The 20,936-nt window shown below is 36.4% G+C and overlaps 2 protein-coding genes across 3 annotated transcripts in view; both read right to left on the bottom strand.

Moving 5' to 3' along the window:
- Window positions 1-1,504, bottom strand: part of mef2ca (myocyte enhancer factor 2ca) — a 39,889-nt gene extending 38,385 nt beyond the window's left edge. Inside the window, exon 1 of one of the 2 annotated variants that reach the window (XM_067397527.1) lies at window positions 1,170-1,504. The gene's annotated coding sequence lies outside the window, so the exon portion shown is untranslated. The remainder of the gene's footprint in view (window positions 1-1,169) is intronic. The other variant, XM_067397526.1, reaches the window with a different exon arrangement.
- The window catches only part of cetn3 (centrin 3), a 70,144-nt gene that overhangs the window by 23,953 nt on the left and 25,255 nt on the right, over window positions 1-20,936 (bottom strand). The window lies entirely within an intron of this gene.

The following is a 20,936-nucleotide window of genomic DNA, read 5'->3' as shown; positions in this document are numbered from 1 at the left end:
GTTCATTCTTGCAGCACTTTCCATACTAAGAACATGCATACTTGAACACTTTCACAAAAAGGGCACAATGAATGTTATTAAGCACAGGGAGGAGCATTAGGCTTTCCTGGATCACATTTTGCCCTTTGGCCATTATTATTGTACAAGCACCAGTGGAAAGCACTTCTCTCAACTAAACTGCTGCCGTTTCACCCAGGGAAGCCCATCCTGGATATTCTGGGTTAACTGTAAAGCCATTAGGTTCAGTAAGCGCGGCCATATAAAATAACTTGTTTACAGTTCTCCAATTACCACAGCAGGGTATAAATAGAGATGCTATTCGCATAATTACACCATTTTGGAAAAGTTGTTTGTTTAGTGTTACCTAAACCACTCCAGACAACATTTAAATTATATTTAAAAAACATTAAAACAAAATAGTACAGCCAATGCACAACTCCAAATAAGACATTTTTTTTTAAATAAAATCTGTTTTATTACTTGTTATACTACTGTAAAAAAAAAAAGATTTATCACAACATTTTCTCTTTTGTAAAATCAACTTGGATAATTAATGTAGTTCAGATGACATAATATTTTGAGTTTCTGTTGATTAAACCAAATCGCCTTCATTGTATTAACTCATTTCAATGAACTCAAAATTTTAAAGTAACCAGGTAACTTACTTTTTTTTTTTAAGTTAAACCAACAATTCTTTTTTACAGTTCTTTTTTGGCATCTATGGTTCCATGAAGATCCTTTAACATCTATGGAACCTTTACACAAAAGGTTCTTTAGATATTCTTTAAATGATTATTTAAGAAAACTATTCAACCCAAAATGGTATTTCTAGGGATCAAAATGGAAGAAGGGGGGAAAAAAAACTTTTGGAACCTTTATTATTTTCTATTCTATTATTTTTTAACTATACTATTCTAACAAATAATATTACTTAAACTATTCTGTACTTCATTAGTATTACATGTGAAACCATTCTATTCTATACTAGTGTATATCACATTCTATTCTATATTACACTAATTCTGCATATACTGTTTTACTGCTTATTAAACCATACTTTTCTATTCAATACTAAAATTAATTGTACTATTCTATTTTATTAATCCAACATTTTTTTTTTTTTTTTTTTTTTTTAAACAAAAGTGTCTAGTTGTGACATTTCAACTTACTTTGTAATGCATGAGTGTGTCAGGTCCAGAAAGCGTGCGCGCGCTGGTGTTAATGATCAGACACGCGCTGGTCCAGAACTCCTCACGCGCTCTTCCAAATCCAGAACCGCGTCAAAGCGCTTCATGTGCGCGTCAATGTAAGAATGATCACAGAACTCCGCGTCTCTCATTGGCTTTGACACACGCAGCGATGGAAAGCGTCTTTTAAATACCAGGAAAAAACAACTGAAGATGTCCAGAGTTATCCTGGATAGACCAGTAGTGTTTGAGATCTCCTTTAGTTTACTGACACGATCCTCACGAGCGTCTGTTCGTCACACAGGAGAGAGAATCATTCTCTCCCTCTCTTTGTAAAGGGGGCGGGTCTATCGCGTACAGTAACTCACACTAGTCTAAACTGCGAGCGCGTGACGCGACGCGTCCTATTAAAACGCTCTTATTCTAATCCCCAAAACGTTCTAGTCTGTTGCGTCGCGTCGAGTGTACAGACGTGAGAGCTCAAGCGGATAAACGTTTTCAATTATTCCACTTAAGTGGAAATCTGTTTTCATTTTGTCCAGTTCTTTGAAGGGACACTTACTGTACTGAAAGTACTTAGCTATTTCTCTGCGACTTTAATCTTTTCTCTAAAAGAAAATAAATATGAAAATGTAATCTGTGAAAAAGTAACAAAATAAAATAAAAATGTATCATTCTTACCAATCACTTGCTCATAACCTTTATTTTCAACTTCACTATCTTCTCCCTCTGAATCTTCACTGTTTTTGTGTCTCCATCAAATGGGTTTTTGAGGCTTTCAGGTCCTTCGTTATGGCACCTAGAAAAATGAAATATTAATCAAATTATATGAATTAGTTATTAGTCTGGGGATAATTAGTGAACATCAGAAATGCACATTATAACGCATCAGTGAAGTTTAGAAACTGGCGGCAGAAACATACTTGACTCCTTACCGCGCACTAGTGGCGAGTTTGTGTATTACACATCAATACACACTTACCATATATCCTTCAATAACCATAACAGCTCTATCAGAGGGCTTGTGTATTTGTTCATTCAGCTGAGACAGAGTCTGTTAAAGATTTTTTTTTTTTTTTAAAGTTTAGTTTATCTCGATAACTGAGCATTAGGGAGAGAGCGGAAACAGAGTTCAACCACTCTTGTCCAAGAAAAGCTATATGCGTGTTTTAATAGACACAGAACACTGACAACCCTTTACCTTTCCAACACTTTTCCTGGCAGGGCACTAATGCTGACACTCACAAAGGAACATGGGTGCTCTCAGGGGCCGTGTTTTTCATTGAACAATTTCCCCCAGAGCTGCCAAGTGCGGGTAAGGGTAAAACCTCCATGTGAAGTTTAGCAATACTTCAAGCTTAATCTTAAGTGTCTGTGAAGCTTTTAGGATTTTGCAATTGTTTTTGTTTTCTAAGATCCTTGCATTTCCATGATAGGCTTGGTAAATTTATAGCAAGATGAAAATGAGTAACAGAACAAAGAGAGATGCAGCACACTTTAAAGTCACCATGAAACCAAAATTGACAGGTCTTGTTTTTTTATGGAATATCACAGTGTTTATTATAAATTATTTATCTGTGCACACTTTTTTCATGTGGGTAAACTTTAATTAAAATATCTTCCCCTCCCTCTTGCAGTGACATCTCTTCTCTGATGATGTGTTTATACTGGCATGAGGGCGGGGCAACCTGTCACTCAAATGAGATTCACCAATCGCAAACCACAATCATCCAATCAAATCCCCGTGGACAAAATAAAGTCCCGCTCTACATTTTATCTTGTTCCAGAAACCATTTAACTCGGATATACGCCACAATAGGTAAGAAAAGACTATCACAACTTCCATTTCATGCCAACTTTAACTGCTTTACAAAAAGATAAAATAAGCTTTTCTTTCAGAAACAAGGTTTCTGTTTCAAAGCAAATAACACAGGTTTGCACTAAAAAGACGATTACCTGTACTTTAAACCTTTTTGGACAAAGTGAATATTTTTGAAAGTGTCTTTCTGTATTTATTGACTAAAATATAACAATAACAGAATAAAGGAAAAATTCAAAAAAGGTTTTGAATGATCTGAGTAAAGAATGACTGAATTCCTTTAAAATTAAGTTTCCTGTAAAGTACCCGTATTTTTGCTCAATTTAGGGTACGTTTACACGACAATAATAAACTTTTTTTCCTTTGATTATTATTTATTTATTTATTTTTTGTACAGATGACAACATTTTCAAAACGATCCACGAAAATCCACACGGATCCACACAGATCCATGAAAACAACTAAAACGCCGTATTTTGCCACGAGGCCAGTAGTTGGCGATGTCATTTTGTAAAGAAATGCTATGCACCAAAAAAGTTTTCCATTTTTAGTTGAAAACAGTGTCGTGTAAATGGACCCTCATTTTATTGTTGCATGCTTTGTTTTTTAGGGGCTGTTTACATGACACCATTTTCCACTAAAAATGGAAAACATATTATGCGTTTTGGCCATTTACATGACATCCGAGTTTTAGGGGACTGAAAACAGGTTTCAATGTGCAGGTTTTTGAAAACGATGCCATTATTGTCTACGTGTAAACTACAAAAATCTGAATATGTGAAAACGGTTACATTATGTGCATGCATATTACATGTTCAGTCTATAGGCACATAGTGTTTGTTTACAAAGTGACATCGCCAGCTACTGGCCTGGCGGCAGAATACAGCGTTTTTAATTGTTTTTGCGGATCCGTGCGAATGAGGATAATTTTGACAACATTATCATCTGTACACAAAAAACTTTTCAGTTTTTAGTACATAATTGTCGACCGTAGTTTCCTCAGTTCATTGTTCCGTGTCGTAGGCTATTCGAATGATGTGGTTGTGTTGTATATTTGCTGTTTCTCCTGAGATTTGTCATTGAAGACTGTTATTTTGGATTTCCCTCTTTGTTGTACGCTATAAAAAAATTACCGTGATTTTAACAGTAAAAGACTGTAAAAATGCTGCGGTGAAAAACTGTCAATTGGTTTACAGAAAGTTACCGTACCATATACGGTGAATAACTGTACATTTAATGTAATTTTACAGTAAAATACTGTTAAAGTCACAGTTTTTGGAAGTGAAAAATAACAATTCATTGTAAACCAGTGAAAAACCGTAAACTGACATTCCCACAATTCCCTGCGTGACACTTCACATTTGATATATTTTCATTGAAATAACTTAGTTTCTTCTTAGTTTTTCTCATTTTTTTCTAATCAGTTATGTACATTAGGGTTTTATGTTACATCTAATGTTGTTTAATGTTTATTGCATTTTTAAAATTTCATGCATGTTACCATGATGGTGTTTAGTGTGTGTGTGAATGACACTGTGTGCGCCTTCTATACGTTAGTGTTGTCCTTCTCAGCTTGTGGAAAATCTGCTTGTGAGGAACTTTGATTCATCATGTGACTCTTATCACCACTGTGTTTGGTGACTGTCAGTGTATTATAAAGGTACAAAACAGATATTAGTACTTCATTAGGTTGGTAAATTAACATTATATCAGTTAATGAAATACGTTATTTTACCGTAAATTTAACAGATTTTTTTTTTACGTCGCTACTGTATTTTTTACGGTAAAGTTCTGGCAACCACAGCTGCCGGTTTTTTACCATAAATTTTACTGGGATTTTTTTTACAGTGTACTAAAATCACACATTACAGCAACTGTGCTGCAAAATTATTTAACGCAGTTACACAGGACTTGTCAATAAGGATCTCAGGCTATTCGTGTCACAGAGAGCCATTTAGTTGTTTGCATTGTCGCTGAGCTCACGGCTAGACACCTGTAATCCACAACATATAAGCCAGAATACAGAAAACATGTTTTCTATTGTTATAGCTCACACTCTGGTTTCACTGGGGGAGTCCTTGCGTGCAAAACTCGCTTCAAATCATGCCGCATTATGTGGCACACCTGACGAGTTCTCAGGCACTGATGTCTCTAAACCTGCCTTAAAGGCATATCATCTATGAGTATGTCACATAACCTGATCCCTATGCTTACAAGTATGCTTTTGATAAATATATCTCATATTACACTACATCATACAAAACTGTTACATTACGGTGTTGCATGAAAACCCATGTGCAAAAGTAATCAGCATCAAAAAAAAAAAAAAAAATGAATAAATCAATTTGAGACTTTAAACTACCAAATCAAATTTATTTTAAAGAAAAACATAATACAGTATTTTTTGATGTTTATCATGTTATTTAGGGAAAAAAGTCATGTTAAAAAAATATATATATTTAATTTTACAATATATTTTATAATACATTTCATTTTAAATAATCCTTTGTTTTCAAATATTTAAAGTGAATTTTACAATTTTAATGAATCCTTAAATAAATGAAATGTATCACAACATGTAAACTGTTTTCTGATTTTGGCCATTGAAAAACCCATGATGCATTTTTATAAAAAAAAATGTATCATCATCTTCATATTTATTAAAATAGCAGACACTTATTCAAAGTGCTTCAACAAATAAGGAAATGCTCCTTTTATCAAAACACAATATTCTATTAAAACAACCAATCTACACACTCTACTAGACTCAGAGTACAAACTCATGCAGTAAAAACTGAGCATGGAGCAGCTGAACATGCAAATCTTGCTGCATTGACGTTCAACATCAAAAGTGGGTCAGTTTGCTCTTCCTTCTCTCCAACACATTCAGCTTTTTTAGAGCATCAACCATCGGGACAACCAGAGTCTAAAGTGTATAAACAATGGCTCAAATGCTCACACTCACTACATAAGGATAGCATTATCACGGCGTCTTGTTTTGAAACTAAAGCCGTAAGCGGAGAAGGCTGCAGTGGTTGTGGGCAGGAATCAGTGGTTTTGTGGGCACCTCAAATGCCCTTGATGTGCCTTTCATTATCTCAAACACTCTTGATGGATTCCCTACAGCTGTGGCCTCTAGAGAAAGAAATGAGGGGATCTAGCGCCAGCGATGAGCATTCATGCCCGTTCACACTATGAATGAGAACTATAACGATAACTATATTAGCGTCCACACCAGTGGACGATTTCATTCTGTTTAGTATAAGCGCACATACGTTTTGTCGTCTGCTGCTTTAAATGCTCTAGCTCGTTAAAGCAGGGTGGATTCTGATTGGCTGTCAATTTTTTTATCGTTCATCAGCTGGAAAAAAAATCGTTCTAAAAGTGATTCCAACGATTTTGTTTCTCATGCTGTTATAGTTATAGTTGTAGTTTGAACTCTGCTATTCTTTTATATTAGAACGATTTTAGAACAATATCTTAATCGTTATCTTTGAGGCCCGATCACACCAAGAATGATAACTATAAAGACAACTATACACTATAAAAAATAATTGTTGGTTTAGCTTAAAAAAGTAAGTAAGTTACCTGGTTGCCTTAAAAATCTGAGTTCATTGAAATTAAAAATTTAAATACAATGAAGGCGATTGGTTTAATCAACAGAAACTCAAAACATTACGTTATCTGAACCACATTAATTATTTAAGTTGATTTGAGAAAATAAAAAATGTTGTGATAACAAATCATGAAATTTTTTTACAATTTAACGACAACTATATTAGCATCCACACGAGCGGACGATATCGTTAGCACATGTTGCCGTCTTTTGTCGTCTATACCACTTTAATTTTCTCAAGTTCTTTAAAGCAGGATGGACTCTGATTGGCTGTCAATGTTCAAAATGTTTCTGAAAGTGATTCCAGTGATATCGTTTCTCAGTACCATTATCGTTATAAGGGCCTTTCGCACTGGATAGTTATAGGAACTTATATATATAGGAACTAGACACCAGGGCGGTTCCCATACAACTAATATTCCCCTATATAGGGCCATTTTCCTGGTTGCATTTGCACCGGAAGTAGGAACTCTGAAGTGACGTAACATGGCTGACAGCAACCAACGTCAACAACTGGAGAATGGAGGTTGCCGTAATCTGAGCTGTGTTTTTGTTGTGTAGTGGGATTTGTGATAATGGAAATGGAATGTAGATGTATAAGTTATGCGATGGAAAGAGCAAAAAGGAGGGCTAACAGACTATTTTTCGCTTGGTCCCTTCAAAGTCGCGTTGTATTTCCTCAGTGCCGTAAAGGTGCTGCTTTCCGTCGTGGAGTTTGTTCGTGGAGTAAACTGTGTGCGTTTATGTGCCTTTTTAAAAATGGCAGGTGTCGTTTCGTTTGGCATACGTTCGACCAAGTAACGTACACTTGCGTCGCTGGTAGTTGTTATTGTGCTGGGTTAGACCCTACTCTGAAATAGGAGCTACTTTAATTCCCCACAAAACGCATTCTTGGAACTAAATTCATTCCCAATTCCTGCAGGGCGAACACACCAAAAAAGTGGGTACTTCTGCCGGAACTATGGTTTCATATAGGTGCAAAAGCCCCTATAGTTGTATCGTTGACTTTTTCTGTCATAATTACAATGATATTTATAACTATATCTTTATCGTTATCAGTTATTGTCCTTTGTGTGAACAGACCTTTAGCCTCGGAACCTGTGCACACTTACTGTATTTAATCCAAATTTCAACACATATTCATCTTTTTATTCCAATATTATGTACAGTGTCACCAAACAAAATCACTTTTAAATATATAGTGGCTTGATAAAGTCCTCAAAATGTCAGACAAAGACAGCCACGGTTGATGTCAAAGCTTTTTGTCATAAAAGGAGCCGTAAACAAGCTTGACTCAATATTAGTCAACGTGACCCGCTCACGTATTCATCTCCTAGACAAACATATCTATTTACGAAGGCAAACTATGTCCCGAAAAAAAGCCCACCTCTCTAAATTTGTATCTCTCTATTTCTATTCTCAGGTCTGCATTCCCCAAATGAGACGTGTTGAAACACCGTGTCACACTAGCACAGGCACTTTATTGACTTATGTTCGCCACAGACACGTCACTTTTTCGCCAACATCAATTGTTCAATTTAGATACTTTTTGGTCACTTACCAGTCCGATAATGTTCTTCTCCAGGAAGGTCGACCCTCCAGCACCTGCTGTGGGTCAGTCTTTGTAGAAAAAGAAAAAAGATTGTTAATATGTCAAAAAAAAGGCTAAGGAAAAAGTAATCAAGCCAGACCAGCTGGCTTTGAAGAGAAACCCAAAATTGGGTTGTGTTTGGTTCAGATCTCGATCCACAGTGAAGGGGAGATGGCATCCTCACCCTAACCGCACCCAACAAGGACATACACACTCACACACACACATAAGCACATGTATGCGTGATCGTTCAGTGCGAGCGTCTGGCAGGGCCCCTCTCACCTGCTCCCGTCAGTCTCGTGTATATTTAGATGAAAGTATCACTGTCATGCAGACCTCTGTTGGCCTTGGCACAAGTGCCCAGGATTATTGCCCCTTCAAGAAGATATTGCAGCTTTTCATGCAGATTAATTTAATTTAGATGAAATTCAATTTGTATTGACAGGACAAGAGCATGCTGTTCTTGGGCAAGCAACATCTCTTTAGTCAAATAGGTGAAGCTCACAGCAGTGTTATTTTAGTATTATTACTATTATAGTTTATGTTACACTCTGAAAAATGCTGGGTTAAAAACAACTCAAGTTGGGTTGAAAATAGACAAACCCAGTGATTGGGTTGTTTTAACCCAGCGGTTGGGTTAAACCTTTGCCCAACATGCTGGGCAGTTAACCCAACTATTGTTTAAGAATGACTGTATGGCTGGCTTAAAATGAACTTAAAAATAGGTTGGAAAATCAGACACGTAATTAGAGGCAACAATAATAATCAAAAGGTGAACATTTATTAATAAGCAATTTAATAAATGCTTATTGTTTAATTATTATTCATTAAACCTATTAATAAATGTTCATTTCCAACATACTTTGGGCTCATTTTAAGCAAGCAAAATACAGTATTTTTTACAAAATAAAAACATTTTCAACCCAACTTGGCTTCCTTTTAAAGATTTAGTAATTTTGTTGTGTTTTGTCAGGTTTTTAATATGTATATATTGTCTTTATTGAGTTTTAGCTTTTAGTTTATTTAGTTTTAGTTATTTTAGTACTTCAGCTTCAATTAAACAAAAATGAGAAAAGTTGCAAATTTTTCTCTTTTTTTCTATTTTATTTTATTTTATTTTATTTCAGTTCATGTTTATTTTATTTGAAGTAATGAAAAGGTTATTTATGGTTATAGTTTTAATTATAGCTAATGATAAGCTTGTCCAGGCTAAATTTAATCCACAAATTTAAAAAAAAAAAAGAAAGAAAGAAAGAAAAAAGAAATATTATTTCACATAAAGAAAGTGAGGTCTCTATAATAAGATTTTTCATGACATATTTCCATTATCGTAATGTGTCCGTCTTTTTTAGATTTGGTTTTAGATGATGATTGTCAATTAAATTCTCATAATAGTATAATTCAATAATTATACTATAATTCTATATTATACTAAATTATACTATAATTCCCATTATAGTATAAATTCTCATTATAAATTCACAATAATTTACTGAAACAAATAAATTTCTCTCACACACACAAACACAATAGAAAGATGATAGATAGATAGATAGATAGATAGATAGATAGATAGATAGATAGATAGATAGATAGATAGATAGATAGATAGATAGATAGATAGATAGATAGATAGATAGATAGATAGATAGATAGATAGATAGATAGATAGATAGATAGATAGATAGAAAGAACGATAGAACAAACAATGAATGAACGAATGATGGATGGATAGAACGATAGATGACTATGCATTATTTCTGTAGCATTGCTTTGAACATAGTCATAACTGCCATCAATGTAAAGTTTGCATTCACATGCATCTTTTGCAATGGGATACTCTGAGAAAGAGGACACTAGCGGTCACATGACTCTTATGGAACATATCCCTGGTCACCATGTGGTAATGGGAGGGCCCTGCTGGTCTGTCCTGGTATGCATGTCGACCAGTCCCAGAGAGACACTGAACCTCCAGCTGAAACCAAAGATAACAAACATTTGCCCACGCAGTGGCTGTCTTAACATGGATGGGTGAAAACGTATAACCCTGTTGCTGAGTTTTTGGGAAATGACAGTGGCATGAAATTTTACCTGAGATTTACCGGAATTGTTCATTTCGACAAAGACAGTATCTCAATCATCATCTGAAAACACCAAGCGGCAAGCGCTGTGCAGTTGTCCAAGACTTGATTTCAGGATGGATTGGATTTGGACTGCTCACAACCTGTGTTTATAGAGAGACAATTTAAACAAACTTGCATGGAATATAGAGAAAGTCAATTATCTGTCTCCACAGCAGCAGTTCCAGTAAAATGCGTCTGAAGCGGCTGAAAATGGCTTTTCCACTCAGTATTTTTGACTTTTTTTCCAGTACAAATATCTGAACATTCTTAAATCAACATCAACTTGAGATACAAATTACTCCAGGAATTAAGTCTTGTTTTCTGAATAATGTATCAAAATTAAGTGAAATCAAAATTGACAATTATTTTTTAATGGAATATTGCAGTATTTACTACACATGATTTATCCATGCTCATCATAATTTTTTTTTAAAAAATGTGCTCTTTTGAACTTTATAACTTCCCCTCCTTCTTGCAGCCACATCTCTTCTCTTCTCTGATAACATGTTTACTGGAGCAAGAGTGGAACAACCTGTCACTAAATGATTAATAGTATGCTAATAGTAATAATAAAACCATAACTATCCAACCATTCAATTAATTCCCAATAGACAAACTCAAGTCCCGTCCTACATTTTTTCCTCTCTTTTCCTCATTTTTCCCCAGAAGCCTTTAACTCAGATATGCATCACAATAGAGAAGACTATTGCAACTTCCATTTCATGCCGATTTTAAAACTTTTCACTTTTACCAACTTGGGGTCTACTAGAATAGATTTATGCTTAAATGTTAAAAAAAAAAAAAACATATTTTTTTCACATATTTTGCGCCACCTCTCTTCCCAGTCTGTCAGTAATGGTCAGTGTTGGTCAAGTGTACAGTTTTTCCACAGAATTGGGCTACTTTTAATTTGTTGCCACGGGTAAAAAAAAAAATTCAAACACCCCCAAAACAACCCCCAGACATACAAATTCAGTGGAAAATTCAGCCGCTAGATGGAGAAAATTGCTTTGGGCTATTTTTAGGCTACCTTTGACTGGCCATTGGGCTACTTTTGTTGCACAGACCTGGCAACCCTGGTAATGGTGCATTCTATTTGTCCTCAGATGTGGAAAGTTCCCCAGTAGGACCTTTTTAACTGGAAATGCTCCCTCAAGTAGAATTTATGACTGGGGAACTTGGGGAAAGCACAAAAACCCCAACTTCAGAATCAAATATGGCTGCTCAGAATATCAACTGAAACAGTAGTAATATATTATTTATTAGCATTTCTGTTTGTCTCAGTAACCCAGTGGTGCACACAGTATTTGTGGACATAATTCTTTGGCATTATTGGTGCAAAATACCACTTTTTAATGCGTTTGTATTCTAAATAAACCAGCAAAGGTTTGCCAGGACGCGTCCATCTTAGCTTTCAGACCTATTAAATGGAACGCAATCGCCTTGGGTGTGACATCAAACCCAGCTCCTGAGAAGGAATGTTGTTTCAAACGCGGACAGACGTCAATATACACAATTTTTCAAGTTTAACTCCACCAAGGTTAATCTTCTAACTACTGACTGCTTTGTCGGACAAAATGGCGGATTCGGTGTTCTGATTGGTTAGATCGCTTGTCAATCAAACTCCCTGCGAAGGGTCAATTGTTTAATTAAGGTTTATACATAGTTTCCATGACAAAGTTCAAGATAAATCTTTTCATTACTACTGGAGCTTCCATTTTTCCTAGTTTCAAATAATTACTAAACAGCAAATATAACCCCTCATGTTCGAACCACCCGCTCTAAGTGGGACTCAAACCGGGTCCGCCGGCATGGGAGTTGGGTGCTCTAACAAGGAGGCTAAAGACCGCAGTCTCTAGTTTCAGTCGCTAGAGCACCTCTTGAGTGAAATTTACACACACAGCTCTTACTAGCCTTTGTCAATTACACAAGTGCATTATGCACTCAATATCCAAATTCACTCACTCGTTTTCGTTTACTCCCTCAAGTAAACTATATTAGTGGACAAATGTACGGAATAGTGAATGAGGTAGGGGGCGATTTCAGACACAGCCTCAGTTTAGTTCCTGTCTCTATGAAGCCCCTCTTTCTGAAAATCATAATGTCCTCTGATTGGTCGGTTCAGCTGGACTAGTGTGTTGGGATTGGTCAAATTCTTCGAGCATGTTTTGGAAATGTCACGCCCTTTACTATAACCATGATTTTCAACACTACTATCGCAACTTCACCTGGCCACGCCCGTTTTTTTTGAGTTGGCTACGCCTTGGGCGGGAGTTTTTGTGAATAGAAACATTGTGACATGTTCAGTCCCGGAAGGAAACTCAAGATTACAATGAATCAAGGCATTTTAGGGAGTTCAGAAACGGTGCGCACTGTTAACTCCCTTTGGAGTGACTTAGTGCTTAGTACACTCTAAAAAATGCTGGGTTAAAAACAACCCAAGTTGGGTTGAAAATGGATAAACCCAGCAATTGGGTTGTTTTAACCCAGTGGTTGGGTTAAATGTTTGCCCAATGTGCTGGGTAGTTTTATTTAACTCAACTGTTGTACAAAAATTATGGTATTGCTTGCTTAAAATGAACCCAAAATATGCTGGAAATTAACATTTATTAATATGTTTAATAAATGAGCATTTATTAATAAGATAATGAATAATAAACAATAAACATTTATTAAATTGCTTATTAATAAATGTACACCTTTTGATTATTATTGTTGCCTCTAGTAATTATGTGTCTGATTTTTAATTTCTCACCTATTTTGGATTAATTTTAAGCCAGCCATATAGTCATTTTTAATCAGTAGTTGGGTTAAATAAAACTACCCAGCAGGTTGGGCAAACATTTAACCCAACCACTGGGTTAAAACAACCCAATTACTGGGTTTGTCCATTTTCAACCCAACTTGGGTTGTTTTTAACCAAACATTTTTTAGAGTGTAACTTTGCAGACCTTTTTCATGCTCAGACAGCAACATTACACAGTAAAGAAAGATGAAAATGTAAAAAAAAAAAAAGGTACTCTTTAAGAATGTTTGTTTAGATATTTTACTGAAAAACAAGACAAAAATACTGAGTAAGAAAATCATTTTTTGCAGTGTGAGGTTTGCTCAAGTGCTCTGGCAACAAAACCTGTGTCTCGTTGGCCTTGTGCTCCGCTCAGCACTAGGAGTGGCGTGTGGCACCGGTGGCAAGGCCTAATGACAGAGCACCCGCGCCAGAGAGATCTTGTGGGAACACCATGTCCGGCACACCCAGGAGGGGCTCCAACATTGTGACACATTTATAGGGAAGCCGTTCCCAACACAAAACTTTTGTTGTTTTTGTTGTTGGCGGCGCAATTGAGCTTCAATGGTGGTGTCGACCGTCAATATTTCACCCCTGTGGGTCCATCTGATGTACCGCCGACTTATCGCTCAAAGGCTTTTTGTTTTGTTATAGCATGGGGAAAAAAATCCACATGTCCGAGCTATTATCCTAACGAGTTGGCCGACAGATTTGCATGTGTGTTTCTGCTCTAGTCACCACAGAAAAAAAGGTTGCATAAGAGACTCTGGCTAGTTTTATTCAAAAAGCCCTGAGGTTTGTGGCTGCGAGGTTTTTTGGCTTTCCATAGAGGTGCCTCTGTGTAGGAGAACAACCGTGCCGTTTCCCCAACACACTGTGGCGTGAGCTGACTTCAGCCTGTCAGGCCCTGAACCGCCACACAAGGTCTCACTGTGTGTTTTAAGACCAGATGCTGTGAAGCAAGGCAGAAACAATGAGCACCGTGGCCCTTACTTACATTTTTCATCTGAAAAAAAAAAATATATAAATGCTATTGAAGATACTGTTAACTATAAAAACATCCCTGAGACACGGTAAGGAACACAAAGCATGCAGCAGGAAAAGTGTGCGGCGAACAAGTGTCGGTTTGCGGGGGTTGGGAGAAGAAACGGCGTTCTGAGAAGTCCTACCTCCAAAGATAATATTTTCAAAAGATCTTTGCGCACACATCTGGTTCTTTTCAAGGGCGACTTATTGGTAGTGCCATAGCTTATTTTTCTTCACCCTGCACCTCTCCTACAGTGCTCTTCCAAGCATATCCCAGCGGCCCGGCTGAAAATGCTAATGTTCCTGACACTTAGTCAAGTCAGGCTCTTGGGAAGTGTTCTGAGGATGGGCCTCTCAGCTCCTTCCTCCACAGGATGAAGTGATGATATCTGAGGGCAGATCAATGAGACTTAAATGCAGAAACTTCATTTAATATAAATATTAGTCTGAACAGCTCACCTGTTTCCTCTACTGTTTGGAGTCAATAAAAAGGTTTGGACATTTGAGTCATTCTATAAAACAGGTGGCGATAATAAAATAAATACATTTAAAATGTACGAAATGCAAGATTATATAGGCTATACATGATCAGGCATGACATTATGAGCACTGAGAGGTGAAGTGAATATCACTGATGATCTCTTCATCACAGCACCTGTTAGTAGGATATATTAGGCAGCAAGTGAACATTTTGTCCTCAAAGTTGATGTTAGAAGCAGGAAAAATGGGCAAGCGTAAGGATTTGAGTGAGTTTGACAAGGGTCAAATTGTGATGGCTAGACGACTGGGTCAGAGCATCTCTAAAACTGCAGCTCTTGTGCGGTGTTCCCGGTCTGCAGTGGTCAGTATCTATTAAAGTGCTCAAGGAAGGAACAGTGGTGAACCGGCGACAGGGTCATGGGCGACCGAGGCTTATTGATGCACGTGGGGAGCGAAGGTTGGCCCGTGTGGTCCGATCCAACAGACGAGCTACTGTAGCTCAAACTGCTCAAGAAGTTAATGCTGGTTCTGATAGAAAGGCGTGCATAGTCGCAGATCAGTCAGGGTGCCCATGCTGACCCCTGTCCCCCGCCAAAAGAGCCAACAGTGACACGTGAGCATCAGAAATGGACCATGGAGCAATGGAAGAAGGTGGCCTGGTCTAATGAATCACGTTTTCTTTTACATCACTTAAATGGCCGGGTGCGTGTGCGTCACTTACCTGGGGAACACATGACGTCAGGATGCACTATGGGAAGAAGGCAAGCCGACGGAGTCAGTGTGGTGCTTTGGGCAATGTTCTGCTGGGAAACCTTGGGTCCTGCCATCCATGTGGATGTTACTTTGACACGCACCACCTACCTAAGCATTGTTGCAGATACACCATTTCATGGAAACGGTATTCTCTGGTGGCTGTGGCCTCTTTCAGCAGGATAATGCTCCTGCCACAAAGCGAAAATGATTTGAGGAGGCCAACAACGAGTTTGAGGTGTTGACTTGGCCTCCTTTTTAAATCAAATCAAACTGGAAAGCTGTGAACTCTTTTATGTATTAATTTAGCCTTAAAATACTTCATGATTCAATACATTATTTCCCTAAGAGAATACTCAACTCTCAGAAAAAACTTCCTATTAAACTGGACAAGACAGCCGATTCATATAATGATCCATTTCTTGTTGCTGACATGCAAGTGATGCAACTAATGTGGTGAACAAATAAACTACAACAAATAAAAGGGACAAGCATTGAGAGTGTCTACATTTACCTAGAAGAGCCTCATTCCTGGTTCTCAATAGCTTTTTGTTCACAGTTCATTTGGAGACATCAGCTGAATACTCATATTCATGGTATAAAAATGATGCACTGTCAGTTCGGACCATCATTTTCAGAGCCCAGACAACTTGTGCTTTTCTTTCCTTTCTATGTGTTTGCACAGCCCGAAATTATGGAACCGCCACTAACAGGATGTGTGCGTTCCTGAGGTACTTTGCGAGTATTCCGATTGCATCACATGTCCTGGATTTCATGGGGTTTTTTCACGGTACATTTACTGTGTCATTTATAAAAGCGGCTCTCTACTAATATGCTAAATACAACCGTGCTGAAAGAATATACGAGCCAGATCGTAATTTGATTCGAATTAAATTTTTCTAATGGCATCCTCCAGAAAGTGCAAAGTAAACATGTGCTCTTTCCCGTCACTTTTCCACCAAGTGGTTTTGACAGGACCTTAAACATCTGGACAGTGTACATCATATGAAACACACACAATTCTTTCTTCCTCGCTGAGTAAACTGGCCTCAAGTAAGTCCGCCGAGAACCCACCAGTTAATCAAAACAAATACAACACATTTTCTTTAACAAACAGAGCCTTATCTTTTCCGCCAGTGCGGAAAATCTTAAAACGAAGAACTTTCAATCAAATTTAAACATTTGTTGATTGTTTTTAATACTTAATTATTTTCTGTTGCTCCTATGTTTTGGGAAATCAGTGTGAATTTACTCAGTGGATTTGCACTGAGACATTGGGGGGTGTGAGACATTACATGACGTCTGGACATCCTGCAGTGGAGCCATTATTCAGGGCCTGAGGGATCACAGCTAGAGGTCGTGGCCCCTGATGACCCTTAGATGATGGGCAGGACTCCATCCATGAGGCCACATGACAGCAGGAAGTACTAGCTAATGTGGTTCTGATTAGAGTCCTTATCTCCAGCCCCTGATTAACAGTTCAATTATCTGACGGGAAGAAACGAACCGCTGACTTAAACGTGAAGGGAACAGTTCCGCAGAAAATGAAAATTGAAAATGAACTTCTTTCCACCGTAGAATATAAAAATGGAATTTTCAAATAAATTATGACTTCTTATTTCCATGAAAATGTCAGTAAATGACCTCTAAGGGTGTGCAGTTCGGTTCGCTTGATTCTGTGGTGAAGTAAATACTACAGAAAAAAACAAATGTAATTTCTACCTGAATAAGTTAGTTCAGGTAAGTCAATTCTATATTAGTACTCTAAGTTAATTTCTACAAGCTTAAATTAAGATACTGGTGTTCCCGTCATACACTGTGGCATGAATAATTAATAAGGTTGCATTTTTCACTGTTTTTCAGCTCTATTTGCACTGTTTTATCATTGCTTTGTTGTTAGGTTTAGTAACTTGATGTTTTGTGACATCTGGAGTTCATTTTCTACTCAAAATGACACATTCAAGCTCATAAATGATTGTGTACCAAATACAATTGAGGTCTCTGTGTTCGGGTGGGAACCACATTACTTCTATTATGTAGATATCTACTGTATTATTTACTTAGATGTTCTAAGTAAAGCATTTGGCTTAATTCAATGTTATATTGTTTGAGAAAAATGTACTTGAAAAAAGTATTACAAAGTAAACTTCAAGTAAGTAGAAACTACTCAACACTGTAAAAAATCAAAAGTTGAGAAAACTTAAAAGTTTAAGGCAACAAACATCAGCAGATTTTTGAGTTCTCAACTTGTTGTTTTCAGTTTATACAACTAAAAGTTGAGAAAACTTAAAAATCTCCTACAAAAACAACTTGAGAAAACTCAAAAATCTGCTGGAGTTTGATGCCTTCAACTTTTAAGTTTTCTCAACTTTTGATTTTTTACAGTGAACAAACTTTAACTTTAAGCTACTTTAATTTTTAACTTTTATCTTCTTTGTTTAATTTACTTAACTTAGTTAAGTCAATTTAACTTCATTAGCTATAAATATGCGTGCAAAAATTAAGAAAATTTTACTTTTTTTTTTCAGTGCATAAAATTATCCTAAAAGTGGTTCATACCTACAGAAATGAGCGGCCAGGATTTTCCACAGAATTTCACCGTTCCACTGAAAAAAAGAAAGTAATACAATTTTCAGTATAAAGCATTCCTTTAAAACAAAAATTAAATTGCTTTTACATTAACAAACCTTTAAAAACATGATTCAAATGAGACATTTAATCTTGAAAATTTCAAATATAAAATAGAGTTATTGAACATAAATTGTCATATTAACAAATAAATTAGATTGACCAAACAAACTAAACTAATACAAATTTAGTTTATTAAAAACAGTGAAGATGATTCACAAAATAATGACTTTGGCAAATACACCAAGGCAACTTGTACTTTCCTGCCTATTTAGATGTAATTTTTAGTTGATATTACACATGAGTGCAGCTTTAAAATTTACTTTAGAAATACCCTAATCTGTATGTTAAAAAAAAAAAAAAAAAAATCTCTGAAATTTATGGTTAAAAAATCAAATTAAAATAAATAAAATGCAGCTGTGGTTGCTGGAACTTTACAGGGGGAAAACAATTAAAAAAAAAAAAACCTGAAATTATATTTTACAAAAGTTTTATAGAATTTTATATAAGTTCTTACTTTATAATAAATTGACAACCACCTTAAAAACACAGAATCAAATTCTTAATTAACCAATTAACAGGTTAGGATTTTACAGTTAAAATTACAATAATTTTTACAGTCATATGAAAATGTAATATCAATTTAAATATAAATTTATTTGCCAACCAAAAGTATCTGGACAGTGGAGGGTTACTGGGATAAAGTGATCAACACTGTCTCCAGCATGAGATGAACCACTCTTACCTCGGATCAAACAGCTTTTTTTTTTTTTTGCTTTTTTTTTAAGATTAAAAATTGTGCAGTTTTGATTATCAAAACCTGATTTTAATCAACAATTACAACAAGTGCTAATTCCCAACATGCAGCTCTGCACAGAATCTGTTATAACGGTGCATGATGGGAACTGGCAGGCACTAATATCTCTGCACTTAGGAGCTTGTCTGTGCTGCTCAGTGGATTGAGTTACTGTGAAAGCCATGATGGAGTGTAAAGTAATCTCCTGCTGTGGAGCTGCCGCGCATGCCTGGAGTCCGTCGCATGTTTCTGAGATTCCTTATCTGGTGTGAGGGGGGGCTTCACCTGCTGCGCCAAGATGCCCTGGAGACTTTAACACAGCGTGCCAGCATTTCCCAGACAACGTTCGGCCTCCATCTAACATATTTTTCTACATATCGTAGACTTTCGATAAAATACACATCCAAAATTGCATTTTAAAAAGAGTAACACCACAAATCTGGTTCAAATGACCTGAATGTTTAAGCTTCAAATGTAAGCACATCTTTGGAATTTCTCCACAACATCTGTACACTTTACAATATGGTCTCAGTTAGTGCATTAGTTAACACGAACTAACAATGAGCAATTTATTTTTCAAATTTAAGGCTATCTACACTACGTCTATATGTACACACTAATACATCTGAAAACACAACTTTTTCCTCTACATTTTGGACTTTCGTCCACACTGAGACAGCGATTATGTCCTTTGAAGACTCTCAAGTGGATAAATTTGTAAACGCTGTTTTGAAGTTGTAGTGTGGACTGTGAAAACTAAGGTAGTTGAAAATGATGACGCGTGTTATTGTAGCTATTGTAACAACAGATATCAATGTTTATACTGGTAGTTCTGTGCTGTTCACTTTCACAGTATTGTTAAAGATAAGTGTTACTTTGTTCAATCTTCATATCACATTCCTGCAAAGATGACGGAAAAGTCACTTGCAATTGACTGTTCGCAAAGACCCGCCCCCTTTAGTTATTGTTGCTACATCCGACAGGCCATGCCGCTCTCACGCACTGAAAAATACATCGCGGAGCAAAGAGGACACTGAAAACGCATCAAGACAAGACACAGCAGATTACTTTTGATATGAAACAAAGTCTCAAATTTTGTGATTTTTAAAGAAATTTGAACAATACCGATTTGTGGTTCTTTAATATGTCGTAACTCGTGAGAGACCGCTGCAACACCTCAGTTCAAGCGGCTTGTGAACCGATCATCTCTTCCTAACTAGTAAACATCAGAAGGAATGTTGTTTCAACCGTGGAAAGACGTCAGTACCCACCATTTTTCAAGTTCAAGTCAACCGATGTAAATCTACTAACTCCCCTTACTGCTAAAATAGCTTCCGCCAGACCGCCTTCTATATTCGACTTACGAAGAAAGTGTAAAACTCTCGCAGTTCAAAAAGCTTACGCTACGCCCTACACCTTCCCTATTCAACTTACGGAAAAAGTGTAACTGACGCAATGACAGTTCCATTTTTTCTGTAAGTTTAATAAGGAAGGAGGTCTGACGGAAGCTAGATATTTTACTTTATAACTTGTTAAATATGGATTTATTTTTTTTTGGATGGATGGATGGATGGATGTGGATGGAGGCACGCACTTCAGCTTCATTAGGTTTCTGGTTCAAATTCAATTGCTTCATGTTAAATTAAGTTGAAACAATTACTTTTTGACTTAATGTTTTTATATTAAAATAACATGTTTCAATCAAGTAAACCCAACCAGGACTCAATCAAACAGGATTTTCACTTCCCGTCATGCTTTGCAATGGGGCTGAACTAGGAGTGTAAATGTTGAAATAAAGTGTTATTTTAAGCAGTTTTTAGGAAGATGAGAAAATAATAAGAAATGAATCACTGTGGTGATTGCATTTTCACAAAAGCATTGTAAGCCTATGTTGATTGTAAAACCATTGCCACCAATCGACTTATGATCAATTTAGGCTTTTTGGTTAAGGCAATTTAGGATGAATCCAGTATCACATCTAGATTTCTAACACAGAACATCACAAAAGTTATGTAAATCACAAAATTAAACAAGAAGAATTAATTGTATATGAAAACAATTTTTTATTTTTTTATTTATTGCTTTTTATTTATTTTATTTTAAATGAACACAATTGATTCTAGTTCATTTAACAA

This window comes from Chanodichthys erythropterus, chromosome 10 (assembly GCF_024489055.1).
Source record: "Chanodichthys erythropterus isolate Z2021 chromosome 10, ASM2448905v1, whole genome shotgun sequence".
NCBI lineage: Eukaryota > Metazoa > Chordata > Actinopteri > Cypriniformes > Xenocyprididae > Chanodichthys > Chanodichthys erythropterus.
This window is presented reverse-complemented; position numbering and strand designations above follow the sequence as displayed.